Source organism: Ambystoma mexicanum, chromosome 12 (assembly GCF_040938575.1).
Source record: "Ambystoma mexicanum isolate Mex_15411 chromosome 12, UKY_AmexF1_1, whole genome shotgun sequence".
In the NCBI taxonomy this organism is placed as follows: Eukaryota; Metazoa; Chordata; class Amphibia; order Caudata; family Ambystomatidae; genus Ambystoma; species Ambystoma mexicanum.
In genome coordinates this window covers 264,958,934-264,976,806 of record NC_090936.1, presented here as the reverse complement: position 1 = coordinate 264,976,806, position 17,873 = coordinate 264,958,934, and positions in this window count along the sequence as shown.

Below are 17,873 nucleotides of genomic sequence, written 5' to 3'. Positions count from 1 at the left end.
GCTACTTCGGCTACTTGTTGTCTTAAGGCAGCAATTTCAGAGTGGAAGGTCTGCATCTCAGTCGTCAAACCTTAGATGGCGGTAACCAATTCTCGATACTGTTCTAAGGAGGCCATGGTCCCTGTTTGGCATTGCACTCTGTCAGTTCCTACTGTTTCCACCCTCCCATCCTCCTCACCTGAGTCCTACACCGAATCCTCTTCAGGGGTCTTCTTCTTCCTCCTGGAGCTCTTCTGAAGAAGGTTTCCTTTCCTTCTTTTGGAAGGAGATAGGGTCTCTCTCCCCGGGATGCCACCCTGTCAGTCAGGTGCTCCCCAACAGGGCAGTCTCCCCGGGAGCTAGCCCAAAATTACAGGGAAAAGCCTCCAGGCATAAAAACCCTGTCAGTCTTAGTCGGATGATCTTCGTTCTGTAGGAGACTGCTGGCAGATCCAATGAAGACAAGTGTCCGTTTCTTGAAGATACTTTCAACAAGCAGGTCCGAAGGCACTTGGGAACCTGACACTTGAGGCCACCCTAGCAGGGCGGAAGGAAGAATACTAGTCTCTAGCGAACGCTGGAAGGCACACTGTCCCGAAAGCTGGGCACAGGAGGATCAGAAGGAGACGCTCAGCAAGGCAGAAAAAAGGAGATAGAAGAAACTCGGGTAAGCAAGGAAAAGCTTAGGAAACAGAGGTAAGCTGGGAAGAGTAAACAACGGACCCTCAAACGAGAGGGAGAAAAGAAGGGAAAAGGAGCCGGATGGCCAAAAGAAAAAGGGGAAAAAAATGAAAAGGGAGAACAAGAATGAAGCGGGAGAAACGGTCGCGAAAACCCAAGAAAGGGGAGGAACAGAGAGGGGGGAGCAGAAGAGGAACACGGCTGAATCCAAAGTGCAGAAGCGAGAAGGGCAAAAATAGCAACGGCTAAGCAAAAGGAGAACGAGCGTGTAGCACGGAGCAATCCGAGGTGCAACGCGCATAGGAGATACTGTGGTGTGTGTTTATTCGTGGCGGTGGCCATCTTGGAAATCAAATAGACTGCTGCAAAGGAACGGACCAAACGTGATGGAACTAATAATGGCGCCGCCAACTTGCCCATAGCTTCCAGGATGCCATGACAATAGCCCGCACTCCCAAGGCTCTCCAAAAGCTGATAATGTTTGCACTGAATTTATGAATACCATGGATCTTGAGATGAATACCACAAAAGCTGCCGTCATGAATGCACAAAAGGAAGAAAGGTTGTGAAAATGAATCAGATGTGAGCAAAGGGGCTGTTATTCTGAGGGACCAAGAATTTGATTATTTAGGAGTACGAATCTCTTCAGTGGTAACAGGCTCAGCTCATGTACAGATACAGAACATCTGGATAAGCCAATCTTTGGGAAGAGTATCTCGTTTTATGGCAATGTGCCAAGGCCAGTCACTGCCAATGATTTTAAAGGTCTATGAAGCACAGACTAAGGCAGATATTAATTCTGGGACTTCTTAATGGGTTTTTGGGAATATGCTGGTGTTACAGATTTTGGAGAATACATTTTTCAAAAGTTAGAGTTTTCTGGGTTCAGCTCCTACTTTCGCTGTGCATGTAGAACAGGGTGCTGGACTTTTGGAAGATGACTGCTGTTTTGCACCGCTTCTCCATTGGCTCTGCATATGGTCTAACCCGAAGGCAGCTGTAAACACAATTCTTTATTAATACACTTTAGTTCAGAGCTGATTGGCACAAAATTCATTGGATATTCCATATTAGCAACCTTCGGTGACAGATGAATGCTTTAGCACTTTGCCTCCCTGCAATCTATTGACCATTGTACAAAAGAACACTTGTAAGAGAACTGGTGTTCTACTAGTCAAAGAACATAGGGAGTCTGGAGAACATCAGATGAATGCTAATAGATTGCATAGAGCCATTAGCAGGGTGGACTCTATACAGCAATATCTTGTCTTGATCAATATAAAAATCAGATTGTTGGTTGATCAGCCGGGCACACTTCCACAGCTTATTGCTGAGAGCTAAGAGAGTCCATTGGAAAGGTGTTATGGATGTGTCTAGCTGCCCACTGGGCCGGGCTGCAGTGAAGGATCTTTCTTTTACACTTGCTGATGTTCTGCCCCGCATGCACATCTATAAGCCAATGTACACTTCTTCCTGTGCATAGACAGTTGAATTTTAGACAATGTCGGCCAGACTTATATCACCTCCTTTTAGCCAATGCCTTGTATGTAGCTTGGGGTTTATTTACTTTCTTTTTTAAAGAAAGCCTTTTGGATGAGGAAAGCCACTGTTGATTTTTTATGTTGAGTCCATGCGACTCTTTTTGGCATCGTTTTTAAATGATGATGTTAATGTATCACTATTTTTGACAAGTGCAAGTCTATTTTTCCTGTTTTTATTGTGTGTATAATATGATAATTTGAAGTATTTCTATCCGGAGAAAAGCATATGATGATGATTAATATAAAGCCTCAAAGTTGTTTTCAAATAAGTAGCTCTAGGCCTAGGGCATCCAGTCTCCCTTTCCTATATAGATAAATACTAAACTATAGCTGCGGCTTAGCATTTATAGAACACTAGAGAATGACATAGCTCCAAAAACATTCTTTATTTTTGTTTTCAGACTGCCTCTTCAATCCTTGACCATGGGTCCCAGAGGCAGTGCCAGAGGTCGCAAGGAAATCACTGGGGGTCACAGATGCAACCCCTGGTGCCCCCTACATGACGGCCATGCTTTTTCTTTTATATATATTAGTGCTCTGCGCATTTGTCTGATGCTACGATACTTCAGGGTTCCTGCACCCCCAGATTCCTTATTAGAGTTTGTCATAGAAACATGTTTGCAAACAGAAACATGTATGTTTTTTCTTGTTTGAAGGATAATGATGAAAGCTGGAAAGTACCAGTGCATCATTTCATTTACACAAAATGTATATATCACGCTTTATCCAAAGCTCTGTTCATGTATTAATCAGTACAAAAATGAAACAATGACAAAAACATGATCCAAGAAATAATTATACGATGATCGAAAAAAGTCAGCAGCGACAATATAAGGAAAGGCAAGATGAAGAAAATGAATCTTAAGACGATTCTTTGAACTGAATTAAATTTGAACAAGAACGGATATTCAGACAGAGGGGTACCATAACAAGTGCTAAAAGTTTAAATAAACAGAAAAGAGAAGTCAAGTCAGGAGAATGAGGAGCCAGAGACCATTACATAGTGTTGCTATGACAGTTTTTTATTAAAACATACCAAAGGTTGGGTAAGGCCACTTCTAAGCATTGCTCATCATTGCATGCCTGCTTTGCATTTTATACAGTTAAACGTGTATTCCAGTGTGATCAGCGGGACACCTTTTAAATGCCTGGAAAGGGTCCATCTAACCAGAGGGAAATAGGGCACGTCAATATTTCAATTAAAGGAGTGCTACTTTGGGTTGTGTCGTGTCAAAATTCTTCCACCTACAAAAGATTAAAGAAGCAATCCAATCGGCTGAATTCTGCCTCCTTATGCAAATAAAATGCTAATTTATTTGTATTCTGGTCAAGCAGGATTGTTACCCACTTGCACTTGCTGCTACCATTCTGTTACAATTAAAGAATACAAACATTGCTTTGACCTTTGTTAGTTTTTGAGACTGACCAATTGTTTCCACATAGCTCATGTTGGTTTGGAGTGCGACCTTGGTGGTAACCAAGAGAATTCGAAGGTGGATGCAGGGAGTCTGGAATGGAGGAGGGCGGAGGAAGTGATGCTGAATCGGTTGAGGATAGGGCATGTGGGGCTGAATGTCTTTTTCGAGTGGGGAAGCGTGAGTCGAGGGTCTGTGCGGTGTGTGGGGTGCCTGAGACTGTGGGACATTTTTTGCTTAGGTGTGAGAGACATGTTGAAGAGAGAGAATTGATGAGGGTTCGGTTTACTGCGCTGGGTGTGGCTGAGCTGAGTCAGAGGGCTTTGCCTGGAGGTGACAGGGTGAGAGGCAGGAGGAGGAGCAGGGTGATGTTGGATTTTGTGAGGCAGACGGGTCGGTGGGAGGAGTTGTGAGTTTATGTGAGCTAAGTATTGATTGGTGGGTCTGGTGCACATCATCCTTTAGGATGGGGAAGCGCCTGCGTGGGTCCACCCACGCCTCCGATAATTGAGAAGAAGAAGAAGAAGAATTTTTCACTGTCTAATGTAATGTCATGTGATGTATGGTCTTGTGGCTCTAGGTCTGACATTATCAATAGTTTCATTGCGTTTGCATTTATTCTATTTCTTAAGAAAACATCAGCCTCTTTTGGGGATTATTTACTGTGTTTTTCATTTCCACTTCAAGTCAAATCCAAGTTTTGATACTTTTTATTGGACTAACAAAATATGCTAAGATGCTGGTTCCATGAGCTTTGCAAATCCGGAGACATCTTAATCATATGGTGGTCACAAGTCAAATGGGCAACAAAAGAAAACAGACACAGAGCTTGACATCACTTTTACATGGGAAAAAAAGCAAGGGATTCTCCCACTGGCTTCAGGAAAAAGGTATGCCAAGAATTCAGTATTGCATGGCCCCTTTGTGTACAATTCTTTACATAGTATATGTTGTGTACCAAACAAAGCCTGAATTGATATGATAGGTTATTTATAACACACTTAATACCCAGGGGTTTCTAAGCGCGGACCCAGGGATCAAACCTGTGTTGCTCCGTGCTGTCTTGTTTCCAAGACGAGCATGTTGCTGCTGAGCTATCCTCCTGAGACCCACTGCATTGTTTCAGGAAATCATTAGTGAACACAAAACTGGGGGAACCAACTACTACAGTGTTTGGCAACACACTAGTAGTAAATACAACATCATATTTACACAGTTATAAGTCGATGGATTTCTTTGGTAAAATAGCATTATCTTTTTATTTGCAATGCTTCATTCCTAGTACCTGAGTGGCAGAAAAAGTGACCAATTCATTTCGGACAACTTGTCCATCATCAGGGCAAACTCTGTCTGCCAATGTAGTACCGGCCAATGAGTCTGTCTCTTGCCTGCTTAAGGAAAGTATATACCAGCTAGGACTCTCAACTGAGGAAAAGCAGTATAGTTGTGATATATTCTCCTAATTGGGAGTAGCTGCTAGGGTGTAGCCAAACACAGGAGGCGGTCCCCCAGTTTTTTGTTGCCTTTATCTAAAGGGCCATATATTGGAAACGAAACAGACTCATGCCCAAACTGGGAGGCAGTTTTCCTCGCTGATAAATTACTTTTCAAGCAAATGTTTTAACACATTCTCGCTCATTTCCGCCTGAGATTGGCCAAATTACAGTAACAGTGATCTGGTTCAATCTCTTTTGGGTATTATTAATGGACAGTTGCAAACATTTGTTGCATGGTAGCAACTTTGCAAAACAGTCTGTTTAATATGTTTGTTTATGCATTCAAGCTCAGTAATACAGATTCCTTAGGTCAGATGCTAGCAGCAAAGAGTATGCAAGTTGGCATGTCATGCACTTTGGCCACTTTGACTGTGTCAGTAGCTTAAGTCAATTAGCATATGTTATCATCTTCTTCACTGTTGAACTCTCTTACAAGAGACCAAAGAAGCAGAAGCTGAAAAGAACAGCGAAACGTTTAGTCAAATGCTGGCACACACTGTAAAGGCAAAGGGGAGCTGTACTATCTTTATAGACAAATATTCTACGTTTCGATCTGATCAACCAAGAAAAGCAATGGGAAAAACTCAGTCATGTTAACATGGACCGGCAATGGCTCAAGAGAGATATGATCAACATGGAGATCTCAGAAAGAAATTTACCATGTCATCAAGCGTAAAATAAGGATGCATATTGGCCCCCTTTTTTATTTAATATCTATATCAAAGACGTTCCAGAAACTCCAAAATTCACCAGATGTCTTCAAGAATGGTGAGAGGAGATTTCTACTCCTTTTGTATGAGGACTCCCCACTGTGTAGCGTTTTTTTTAAAATAATATACTAATTCTACATTAGGTGGGCATCCCCAATATAATACCTGTCCATATAGAATCTCATCCCACAATTGTGGGCAAGAAACGGGGTGGTATGCGCAAAACGCAAATACAGAAATGAACAGTGAAATTAAAACAAAAATGGTCACTGGCTTTATGCAAGGGAAGCCACAACAATGTTACACAATCACAAACAGCTAGTCTACAAAAACAAAAATGACATGGCTTCACGAATCTCACTATTTCTCACACAGATGCATCCACTTCCATGATCAATTCTAAATATATTGTATCTTCTGAATAACAATAGACATTCTAATGACTCTACCACTTGTTGGTCAGTACATCAGAATCCTTGGCTTGACTTTAAAACATTTCCAAATTATACATAAAGCTACATTTGTGAATAATGCAAAAACATTCCTTTACTCAATGACACATATACAGAATCAGAGAACTTTGGCATGTCTCGCCTTTTCCATATAGATTTGGTGCTGTGGGCTACTAGCATGTGTGTGCAGTTTAAAATAGGCTTGCAATAGCTTACATTTGAATTCTTCAGGTTTTTCATTAGAGAAGTAATGCTTTCAAGTTGGAGCGCACAGAATGTTTTAACTAAGCCACCTAACCCCAAACAATGGTTTACAGATTGAATTGAAGCAATGTAAATACCCCTCCCCTTTCACATCACAAATAAAACTCACTGTGTAATTTCAGAATGAGGACTTGCATGGGATTGGCATTCACACTATTTTATGGGAAATATAACTCAATCCTTTAACCTTTTAACTACCATGGGTTTCCCCCCCCTAGTGCCAAGGCCTTTTTTGGTGATTTTTGTATTTCGCCATTCAATGCCTTCTAATGTTTTCTGTTTCATTAAACCCTTAAGTGGCAAGGACGAGGTATCTCGTCCTTGGCAACAGGGAGGTAATCCCAAGGACAAGATACCCCACCCTTGGCACTTAAGGGGTTAAACTTAGTTTAAGTAACTACGCCCTTCACAGAAAATATACTATCAAACTGATCCTCATTAGCTTTTGCCATGGATGTCTTCATATCACAGCACAATTTAACTATTTCTGTGAAAAATCTTTGGGTACAATTTAATGAGATTATGATTTTTTTAAATGCACAGGAGTGTAATCATAACATTGTGCACACAACTCAGAAAGATATTTTTGAATGGATTGAACTGACATTTCACTTAATTTTACATACAGTGAGATTTCACTATTTGTTTCTTGTTTACATCAATGGAGCCTATTCTGGACTCCATATAATGCAAACTAATTGTGTAAGCACCTTCCAAAAGGCATTTAATGCATTTTATTTACATTACGCTGCAATTTCATATATTTGAGTGGTGAAGAGGAGGGGCAGAACGTAACTTGCGTTTCCACCACTCCTTTCCTCTCTGCCATACAAACACTCCAGCATATGGGCCGGCGTGTATTTTCATGCGGCCATAGATGCTGGGGATTCCTATGGAGTCTGACATCTTTTTCCACCAGCAAAAAGCAGACATGCTCCATAGGAATCCTTTGTAAATGCTGCCATGCATACATGGCATACATTTCGGCAACAGGGAACTATTTACACAAAAGTGTAAGGGTACAGATCTCTGCTGCGGCATTACAACAGGACTCAAAAATTAGCTCCAATGTTTTTTGATGATGTTTTTCCAAACCACCCTTTTTTCGAGACTTGGCAGACAAATAGGTATAGAGAGCATATATCGGTTCATTTAGGGAAATCTCATACTGACTTTTGATTAGTCACTAGAGGAATAAAGCCAGGAGAACATCACATGATCCTAGGAGAGCCTCTGCATCATCAGGTTCCCTTCTGCAGATCCCCTTGTGAACAGTAGTAATTCCCTGGAACAGGAGCCTTCCCTTCTGCAGGCCTGATGTTCGTCTCCCTCTTTCATCCATCCAATACGAAAAAGGAGTAATTTTTCCTGCAGCTTTTCCCTGTGTCAGAATCACTTTCTTCGGTTCTGACAATGTTTTAAACTCTCTGTAACTTCCATCTTATATCATAATTATGTCACAGTAAGTGATTGGCCAAATCCTTCCATTGGTGTACCTCACAGTTAGACACTCCTGTTGAATATACACTACAAGTATTCATTGGATGAATAATTCATATTATTTCTATATTTGTGGACAGAAAAGATGGGGGCCAAAATGACTCCAAATATTATTACTTTTGTTTTTCTTCCATAATGTATTACAGTGAGAGATCTGCGGGACTAATGGGTGAGACACCTTTTGCTTTCTCACACAACAGGCTTACATTAATCATTACTCAAGGCCACACTGAACTCATGATGTGGATCTGTCAGGTCAAAATTTGGCATGTACACTGCCGTCAATTTTAAAGCAGCACAGGAGGCCTGGAAGGTGGCAACCCCCAAAGGGGCCACCATGGGGAAGGCCCATCAAGTAGGACAGTAATCAGAAACTTGCTACAAAGTATCCTGGAATGACAATGTATCACAGAGTACATGACCAACCACTGTATAGTAAGTACTTTGTGCTAATCCAACAGATACTGGTGGCAGGACCCCACAGAGAACATGTGCAACAGATCAGTAGCAGCAAGGCCAGTGAATGTATGCTGTGTTCCCCCAAATTTCACACTCATGCTATAATGGGTAGAAGGACATCTTTCAAGTTATAGGATAACTCATTGCAAAAACATTTGCCCAGGTCTATATGGGCAGCCACGAGCTTGTACAACTAGAAACTCCATGACACCACAGGCCAGCCAAGATACACATTTCAAACGCTTCAAAATTGCAACCAAACACTTTTCAAACACTTCAAAATCACATCAAGCCACCTGTGACACTGCCCGTCATTCAACCAAGCCCCTTTAGGGACCTTCGCACCATGCACCCAAAGTATTCCTATTAACTGACTGCTAAACTTAATGAAATCATACCCGGCACATTACTATAAGGATAATCATGCCATGTTCCATGTCTCCCAACAGGCACATAAGACAGCAAGCAGGCCATGGAAGGAGCATATTTGCCACTTCGGTTCCTGCAAGTGCCTCTACGGCACTATCACATGCTGTACTGTTCTGTGATGAAGCCTAGTAGTTGTAACCACAAGAACACCTCACGGACCTCACTGTTCAAGAGCACAGTTGCAGCAGTTACATGTGATTTGAACGAATCACAAAACAACAAATTAATTTTACACGAACCAGCAACACCTAAAAAAAAAAGAACACTTTTCTTCTTTGTTTTTGAGGAGGCCCCCTTTTTTCCCTCCTTTTCCCCCACCGCTAAAACTACTATTCCCATTCTCAACTACATATATATAGTTTCTAAAAAATGGTTATTTTCTTTTGTTTTTGTTTTGGGTTCCTTGAAAATTCCATTCATTGTTTTGAATTCGTTAAAATCACTGCATACCAGCCGTGGAGTACCATCGCTTCCCTCCATTCACTATGTACTTGTCAGGAGTGAGTAGGTGTGTTTTCTGGGTGTCTGCACTGTCACCCATGAATGAGATGGGAATTAGGAGGTGTGTCATATCATATATACATATGGATGTGTGTAGGAGAATTTGTGGTTTGGCTTCTCAATCAAACAGGCGTGGAAGGTCAGAGAACAGCAGCCAAATGAAAGTAGTAAAATAAGTAAATTAGAGAAACGATAAGGATGTGATGAAAAGGGAAATGGATCATGTTATGGTATGGTGAAGGTCCGGGAGGAACTTCCTTGACAATAGAAAACAAGGGAGCAGGAAGAAAAGAGAAAAACACCTTTGAATGTCTTGCCATAGTGCTGCCCGCCGGTGACCTTAGCTTTTATTATTATTCCTTAAATCACAATAAACTCTTGATTAGGACACCGTTATTGTATTGGCACCAGACAACGCTGGTTGCCACCATGCTAGACTATGCAGATGCAATAAAAGTGCTTACTCTGAACATTTGGCTGGTCCAGGGTCAGTGAGACAAGGCAGCTGTCTCAGCGCCAATGGTTTCTGCTGGTAAAAACTGGTTTCCAGAACAGAACTGTTCATTTACATTGGTTGCTGCCATAGGGATGAAGGCCAACGCTCCTTGCCTGTGGTGACACCACCAGAAATACATCACTGTCATCATGATTTACCCAGAACTGTTTAGTCAGTTGATCCCTTTGGATATAAACATAAATGCAGGACAAATCCTGGGAGAATTGTTTTTATGTAAGGCAGGAATAGTAGACCTGAAGGCGCAGTGGAGTCTGTTTTCAGGAGTTAGTTATTTGAGAACAGGTTTATGCTAGGATGCTGTCAGTTTGTCTTCCTAGACACACAATAATAATACCTTTCCTCTCAATCCATAAGATAAATTAAGAGTATTATTTTCTGACATTTGCAGATTGGTGCTGTGACTCAGACCTGTCCCGCTACAAGATAAGGCACCAGACTGGAAGAGCGCCTACTCCCGAAGACCCTGCTGTGCACACCAAGGAAAAGGTAGGAGTCCTTACTAAAAACTCCATGGAATGGATCAGAAGGAGGAGAAGAGAGCCAGCGACTGCCATGAATGCAAGGCCACTCGGGTAACCCAAGAATTCTCCCAATATGGGTGATCCTAAAAGAGATTTATTTAGCAGTTAGGCAAAGACGGGTTTGAAATTCTGGGAAAGGTATGTTGATCTAATAATTATTTTTTCCTGTTTTGTTGCTGGTGATTATCTATTTCTTTTACCCTTTAATAGATCTGGTAAAATATTTGGAGTGATAAGTTATACAAGTTAGTTTGAGATGAAACCCCCCAGGTGCCAAGTATACATTTCTGGGAATAGTCTGATTTCAAATGGACTCCGGCAGGAGAGGATCCCTGAAAGAGACCTCTCTGTCTTTGTTTCTGGTTTAGAAAGGGAAAATAAAATGGATCAGAACAAAAGGGTTTGATTGATGGGATGGTTTTGTTAGCCATATATAGGGAAAGATGCATGTTTGCAGGTTGAGTGTCCGTTTGCCCTTTTAAGGAACACTCTGCAGAATCTCTGGTAAAGACCCCTTTCTGGCTGAGGACTGCAAAAGAGTGGTGTCAAAGAGTGAATAGAACAGTGGTGAAAGCACATGGGGCATTTGAGAATCTAACTAGGGAGAGATAATGGGCAAGGGACAACACAAACAGACGGAATATCCTTCTTAGGGCTCTCCTGCACATGATATGCTCACAAATTTTAACAGTACGACTTGTGACTTTTAGAATTGTTGCATTCCCTGATTATACTTAAAAAGTATGTCCAGTTTCCCATAGAAGGTACTTTTAAAATAGACAACTTGGGTGAGCTCCAACAGGCTCTATAAGGACAAAAGGGAAGGATAAGCCCAAAGCAATGGGGGGCTTTTGCGATTTCGGTAGTGCCCGAAAATTCCACAAACGTGCCCCACATAGTGTAGGAAAAAACAGAAACTGAGCAAGACGATCAAGACAACGAAACTGTTGTAGGCGCAATTGACTTCTTCATGAGAGGAACCACAGTGGTTCATAGAGGATTTCAACACTGTTATCAAGTGCTACAACCCTCCTGGGCAGATATGAATCAGCTCACAAGGGTAGTATTGTCGCGAGAGGTGAGACGATGTCTAATTGAGAGGGCACCTGGTTGGACAGAGATCCCAGCAAGGGAGATGCCCTGGTACAAGAGAGAGACTGAATAACCACTGCTATCCCTGAAATCTGCCCCTAAAAGACCAATTGGGCCAAGATTGGGAAGTGGAAGCAGAATGCAGGGGAATCTTCTAAGGTGGAAGCACAGTTAAAGAATGTGTGCATGTGATGGCACACTAAATCCTTGGCAGATTTAGTGGTGGTTGTGAACCTCTGTGTAACATGCCAAGAGCAGAGGAAGGAGGACGGACTTCAAGAGTAAGTTAATAACTGGTGATATTTGTCTGTGGAGGATCTGTCAAAGTAAATGGAACCCAAGACTATTTCCCTAAAGGAAAATGCTGCCGAAAAACTGCACTGCTTCTTTTAAGTGCGAGGCAGATGGCACAGTGTCAGGAGAATAAAAGACAAACGGAGGCAGTTTCAAGTTTAGGTGAGAGAGACGCAATTAAAACGCATCATTTTAGTTATGATTTCTGCCTCTTACTACTATGACAAGTGTGCACCTGTGGGATGCAGTTAAGCACCTATGTATCTGGGAGGTAACACTTAACACACTGGGCTTTGAGTACATTCCACCCAAATGTTGGGTTGTTACCAATGTCAAGTGAAAACAGGAGATGCAGAATGCACCAGTTTAAAACTGAGCTTTATTTCTAAAGTGTGAAGAGGCCTGAATATGTAAAATATGTAATACTGTTAAACAGAGAACATGCGATATGATGCAGAACTGTTAACATAATACAATTCCAGTGGTAGGATGTTGTGAAGTGTTCTGAATGGTGCTCTTGTGTATTTCCTACTGTTCATCAAACGAAGGAAAGGAACGATCATTCTTAGTGTAATGTTTTTTTTCTCCAACAACTGTCAGATCATTGTACACAGCATATGCTAATATAGTGGACTCAAATAGAATTCTACAGTACAATATGTAGAACAGTAGTGACTGTTTTGTTTTGGTTTGAATAGCATTGGTATTTGATTCTGCCTGCTGCCTTTAAGTTGACCTCGTTTATTTTACTCTGAGAAAAATAGGAACTTGGGAGTCTCCATAGAGAAAATGTTAGAAATATACTCTTAACATACCTGGAACATTTATAGGCCGATTCATGGAATTCATGTGGGCTGAAAATGTCCACGCAAGCGTGCGAAAGCGTGCGAATCGCAGCGCAAGTGCGAAAATCGCAGCGAAACCTGCGCACAGCGATTCATGGAAGTCCGTGCGCGTGTAAATCCATGGATGTGCGCTAAAATCCTGCGTGGCGCACGCACGCGCACACGTCATCAAACAGCGTGCGCTATGCGCAGAGCGAAAGCGCACATAGCGCAGCGCACACAACAAAAGTAGGCTGAACACAGGGCGTAACACGCGGAATGGGGAACAACGCGTAAAAATGTGGGCGTTATGGGGGAAGTACAGGAGGCAAATGCGCGGAACACCCACACGCGCGCCTACAACACGTATTCATGGAATCGAATGGGGCTAACACATGCGCCAAGAAAGACGCGCTAATCCGGAAACACGTACGCCAGCAGGAAGCAGGCTACGTGGACCCGCGCAGCATAAAAGTGCGCGCAAACAACAAACAAGCTCAGATGCTACGATGAATATACCGTTCCTCGCAGCAGTGGTCGTGGGATACCGCAGGAGGAGGAGGATAGTCAGTGCCAGAATTTTTACACCCAGCACCAGCCTTTTTGGGATGCCTGATGACCAGGTAGTTTCCACCTCGCATAATACTCGACCTGGTGAGTGAGTGGGAGGATGACCTCACATCACCCACCCTGTGCTCACAAGCACTGAGCCCCTTGGAAAAGGTGCTCAATGTACTGCACTTCTTGGCTACTGGGTCATTTCAGCGGACAAGTGCCATAGTGGGGGGTTGTCACAGGTGACGCAGTCACGCTGCCTACACCAGGTCTTGGCCATCATGACTGCACACCCCTCAGTCTGCAGGCACATATAACTGCCCAGAACACCTGCAGAAAGGCAGGCTGTTGTCCAGGATTTTTACCGGGTGGCATACTTCCCCAAAGTGCTAGGTGCCATTGATTGCACCCATGTGGCTCTACGTCCTCCCAGGGCATCAGAGCACATCTATAGAAACTGCAGGCACTGGCATTCCCTCAACGTGCAGGCAGTATGTGATGCCAACGGAATCATCACCTCAGTATATGCCAACTATCCAGGGTCCACCCATGACAGTTTCATATACAGAATGTCAACCCTAAACCGTGACCTAGAAGCTGGGCGGCATGGCAATACATGGCTGCTTGGTGAATATAAATGCCACTACACATGCATGCATGCATGTCAGATACTGAGTAATGTCACAACCCCACTAATGATACCCATCATCACCTCCCCAGGGGACAGTGCCTACCCTCTGAGCACCCACATGATGACGTCAATTCGGAACCCCACCACACCACCCAAGGTAAGATACAACGCAGCCCATATTGCAACCCGTGGCATAGTGGAGCGCACATTCAGAGTGCTCAAGTCACGCTTTCGCTCCCTTGACCGTTCTGGTGGGCAGCTGCTATACGCTCCCCCAGTAGTGTGCAGGATCATAGTGGAAGCATGTGTCCTGCACAACGTTGCAACACGCCGGGGCCTGCCGGTGGACATGGTGGTGCCCCCACATCCCCAACCACATGCACGGCCGCTGCTGGAGGGGAAAGGGCACGAGGTGAGGCAGCCTGTACGCAGCTAATGGTTAATTACTTCACCTAAAATCACACCACTTTGGATTGCACACAGTCCTGGCACATACCAGCTGACAATCAATGATGATGACGTAAGGGACAGTCAACTGTCACAACCATACCAGCCTGAGATTGGTCACCTAGAAGTGTTACATTGTGTGCATCCCTACCTACCCAAAGACAACCAATGCTGTGTCATTAAAAGACATACATTCATGCTGCATGAATGACTACCCCCTAGCAAAATACAACATGAAAATAGGGCCATGTCACCCAACCCCTCCCCATCTCCGCCACCCAACACACCATGGCATGTCATGCAATGTGAAAGCAAACAAAGCAATGCACAAGACCTGACACAAGTGCCACAAAGTGCACTGTCCCAAATGGAAACAGCCCACAGACAATATGCTCCCAGTAATCAATAACAAACAGCACACATGACCAAATACTTACCACCAACACAATACAGCAACACAGCATGAAACATTGCAAAAACATGACAGTACAGAGTCAAAGTAGTGATAGTCTTACAACCTGAATAAGCCAGCACATCGACCCCTTCCAACTGCAGAGTGTTGCTGCCACGCAAATGTGTCAGTGTACTGCATACAACATGAACTCCATATGCAAAGGAGACGGCCTTGTGAAGACATGAATAAGGTAACTGCAAATTTTGAGGAAGACATGGATGCACAAGCACATATCAATGCACCATGCAGTGTTCAATACAACAACAATACCCACTAGGGATGTCCACACAGTATTGACTACACACTGCCCACACAGCTCATGGGAGCCCAATGTCACTGTGTAAGTCACTGTCACTTGGTCACACCCTTTGCAAGCCCATGGAAAAAGGACGCAGGAGGGGTGTGTGTTACAAACCCAAGCATCTAACCCAAACTCAGGACAAGCCTGCATGTGCCCAGCCGGAATACACAGTGGATGCCCACGGGAGCCACAAAAGGTAACACTGTAAAAAAAAAAAAAAGAAATCAAAAATGGCCATGTCGGGACCAGGGGGGGGGCACCCAGGAGGTTCGAGGACAGGGTGCACACCAACACCCACCTGAGTGGATGTTGGGAAAAAAATACCTCCAGGGGCTCATGGCCTGCAAAGCTATACCATTGTGGGAGAACTGCTGTCGGTCTCTTCACCCTCTGCTGCTGCATCAGGAGGTGGTGGTGCAATGGGAGGCAGCCCACGCAAAGCCCTGGTATGGTCCTCCATGGCAGCAAGCATGCGGGTCCGGAAGGTCCGATTCTGGAGGATGATAGTGCGGAGATCCCCATGCAGCACCTCACGGGTTGCCTGAATTTCTGCACGCATGGCCTCGCGTGATGCCCGGATCTCCTCACGGGTTGCCTGCAGCTCAGCTGAGAGCGAACATGTGAGCTGCTCCAGCTGCTGTTCTGCCCTAAAATTTCAGGAAGCCTCAAGTTCAAGCAGAGTCTCCCTGATGTTATGGAGTTCTACCCTCAGGGCTTCCCTGTGGCCCTGTGACTCTATTGATATGGCTTCGCACAGAGTCTCCAGTGCTGCCCGTCGGTCCCTGTTGGACGCCAACATGTCTTCCCTGTGTGATTGGCAAATGGAGTCTGTTGCCTGCTGTTGGTGCTCCATCTGCCTTTCAGGGGGGTAATTAATGGAAGTAGCCACCCTCTCCATTGCATGAGCCATCATTTCAACTGATGCTGCCTGTTGGGTTGCCATACCGTACATTGAGTTTTCCCATACTGTATTGCCTGGTGGCACATGGCCACCGCGTCTGCGGGCACCAAACCTGTTTGGGGCAAGGCGATCTGCACCTTGCTGTGCTGGCACTGCCTGTGGCTGCAGGACTGCATTCCCCCTCTGATCTGCTGGCCCAGGAACAGGATCAGATGTTGTGGAGTGTGACCCTGCATCCGTAACCGCCAAAGGTGGACCTACCAACACTGACATCCCCATAGAGGGTTCTACCCCTGGTGCAGGTGGGTTGGACAGGACAGAATCCCTGCCAGAAGCACTCCCCTGCGACAGCACATAAGTCTCATCATCCGATTCAGCACCTGAATAGAGCTCTGGGGAGGTGCACCCAGAGGCACCCCTGGACAGTATGGTCTGCAGTAAGAAAGGGTTTTCACCCACCACCACACCATGTCCTCCACTGGTGCCCGGTCATGGCTGAGATCCTTCCTGGGTCTGCACCATCTCCTCAACCTCACCAGCATCAAGTGCGTCATCACCTGCAAAAACATGAAATACAACAAATGCAAACAGGCATGAGCACCATAGCACACACATAGGCCTGACAAGACAGAGATCCTGTACATGATTTACACATGTCCCACATGACTATAACCCTGGCATGCATGCACTGTCAATGAGTTGGAAGGGGAGGCAAAAAGCAGACACTGAGGACACCAAGATGGAAAAGCAACACACTTGCTGCATGGTGGGTAGAACTGGCATCACACATTAGCCTGTGAGTGGCATGTCCAATACACATACATGACACATGCCAGCACACAGATGGCATGTAGCATAGCCATGGTACATTAGACAACTACAGCGATATCTCAGTGAATGAGTACTGTCACCCATCCAGATGGACATGATGAGATGAAAAATGCTAAATAGTGTGGCAAAAGATGCATGTGCCACACACTGCAACACATCCAGTGTACAAAAATACAGTGATTGTAGGCAGATGTACACATCAATGGTTGGTCACTTTAACGTGACAGCAAACAACTATCATGTTCCACATTCAAACAGGCCGCAAAAATTAATGTGAGCAGGCCAATACTCAACCAGCCTGAATGGTCTAATCATTCACATAACAAGGCAATAAATCTGGGCCGATGTGGGGTGTAATCAATGACAGAAGCATGTCACAGATGTGGCATTAGGGCTGAAAAATGTGTAGCAAAAATGGGAGAATTGAAACAATGAGCCAGAATGAACACTGAAAAAATCTGAACAATGTTGTTGCAAGATGACACATCAAGGGCAACTGCAGTAATGTGGTGCTAATTGGCTACTGTGGGCAGAAGGGAATACTGTCATACCCAAATCCAAGGCACGTGAATGTATTGGAGGAAGCACATGGGTGACCATAGCACTCTGGAGTACACACCCTCACTTGGCACTCAATCAGAACCTGTCACCCAAACAACATACACATGGATTACACACACATGCATGGGCACTCACCGGACAATGCGTCGTAATCAGGTAGGTCTCCCACGCCTTGGATCTGTTCCTCTGTGACAAAGGTTCCAGCAACAGACTCATGTTCAGTGAGTTGGTTGTCCTCTGGTGGAGACCCACCGCCAGTCACCAGAGTAGAGGCATGATTTGAGGCCAGCTTGTTCTTTGCTCTGCGTTTCAGGTCATTCCACCGCTTGTATCAATAATCAGCTGTGCGCCTCACAAATCCAAGGGCACTAATGTGGTCCGCGATGGTCTGCCAGTGTGCCCTACGTTAACCAGGTGTGGTCTTGCACCCTGCAGTCACCACCATTTCGCGACTATGTTCAGACACATAGGCCACAAGTGCATCAAGTTCGGCGTCATTAAAGCTAGGCTTCCTTGA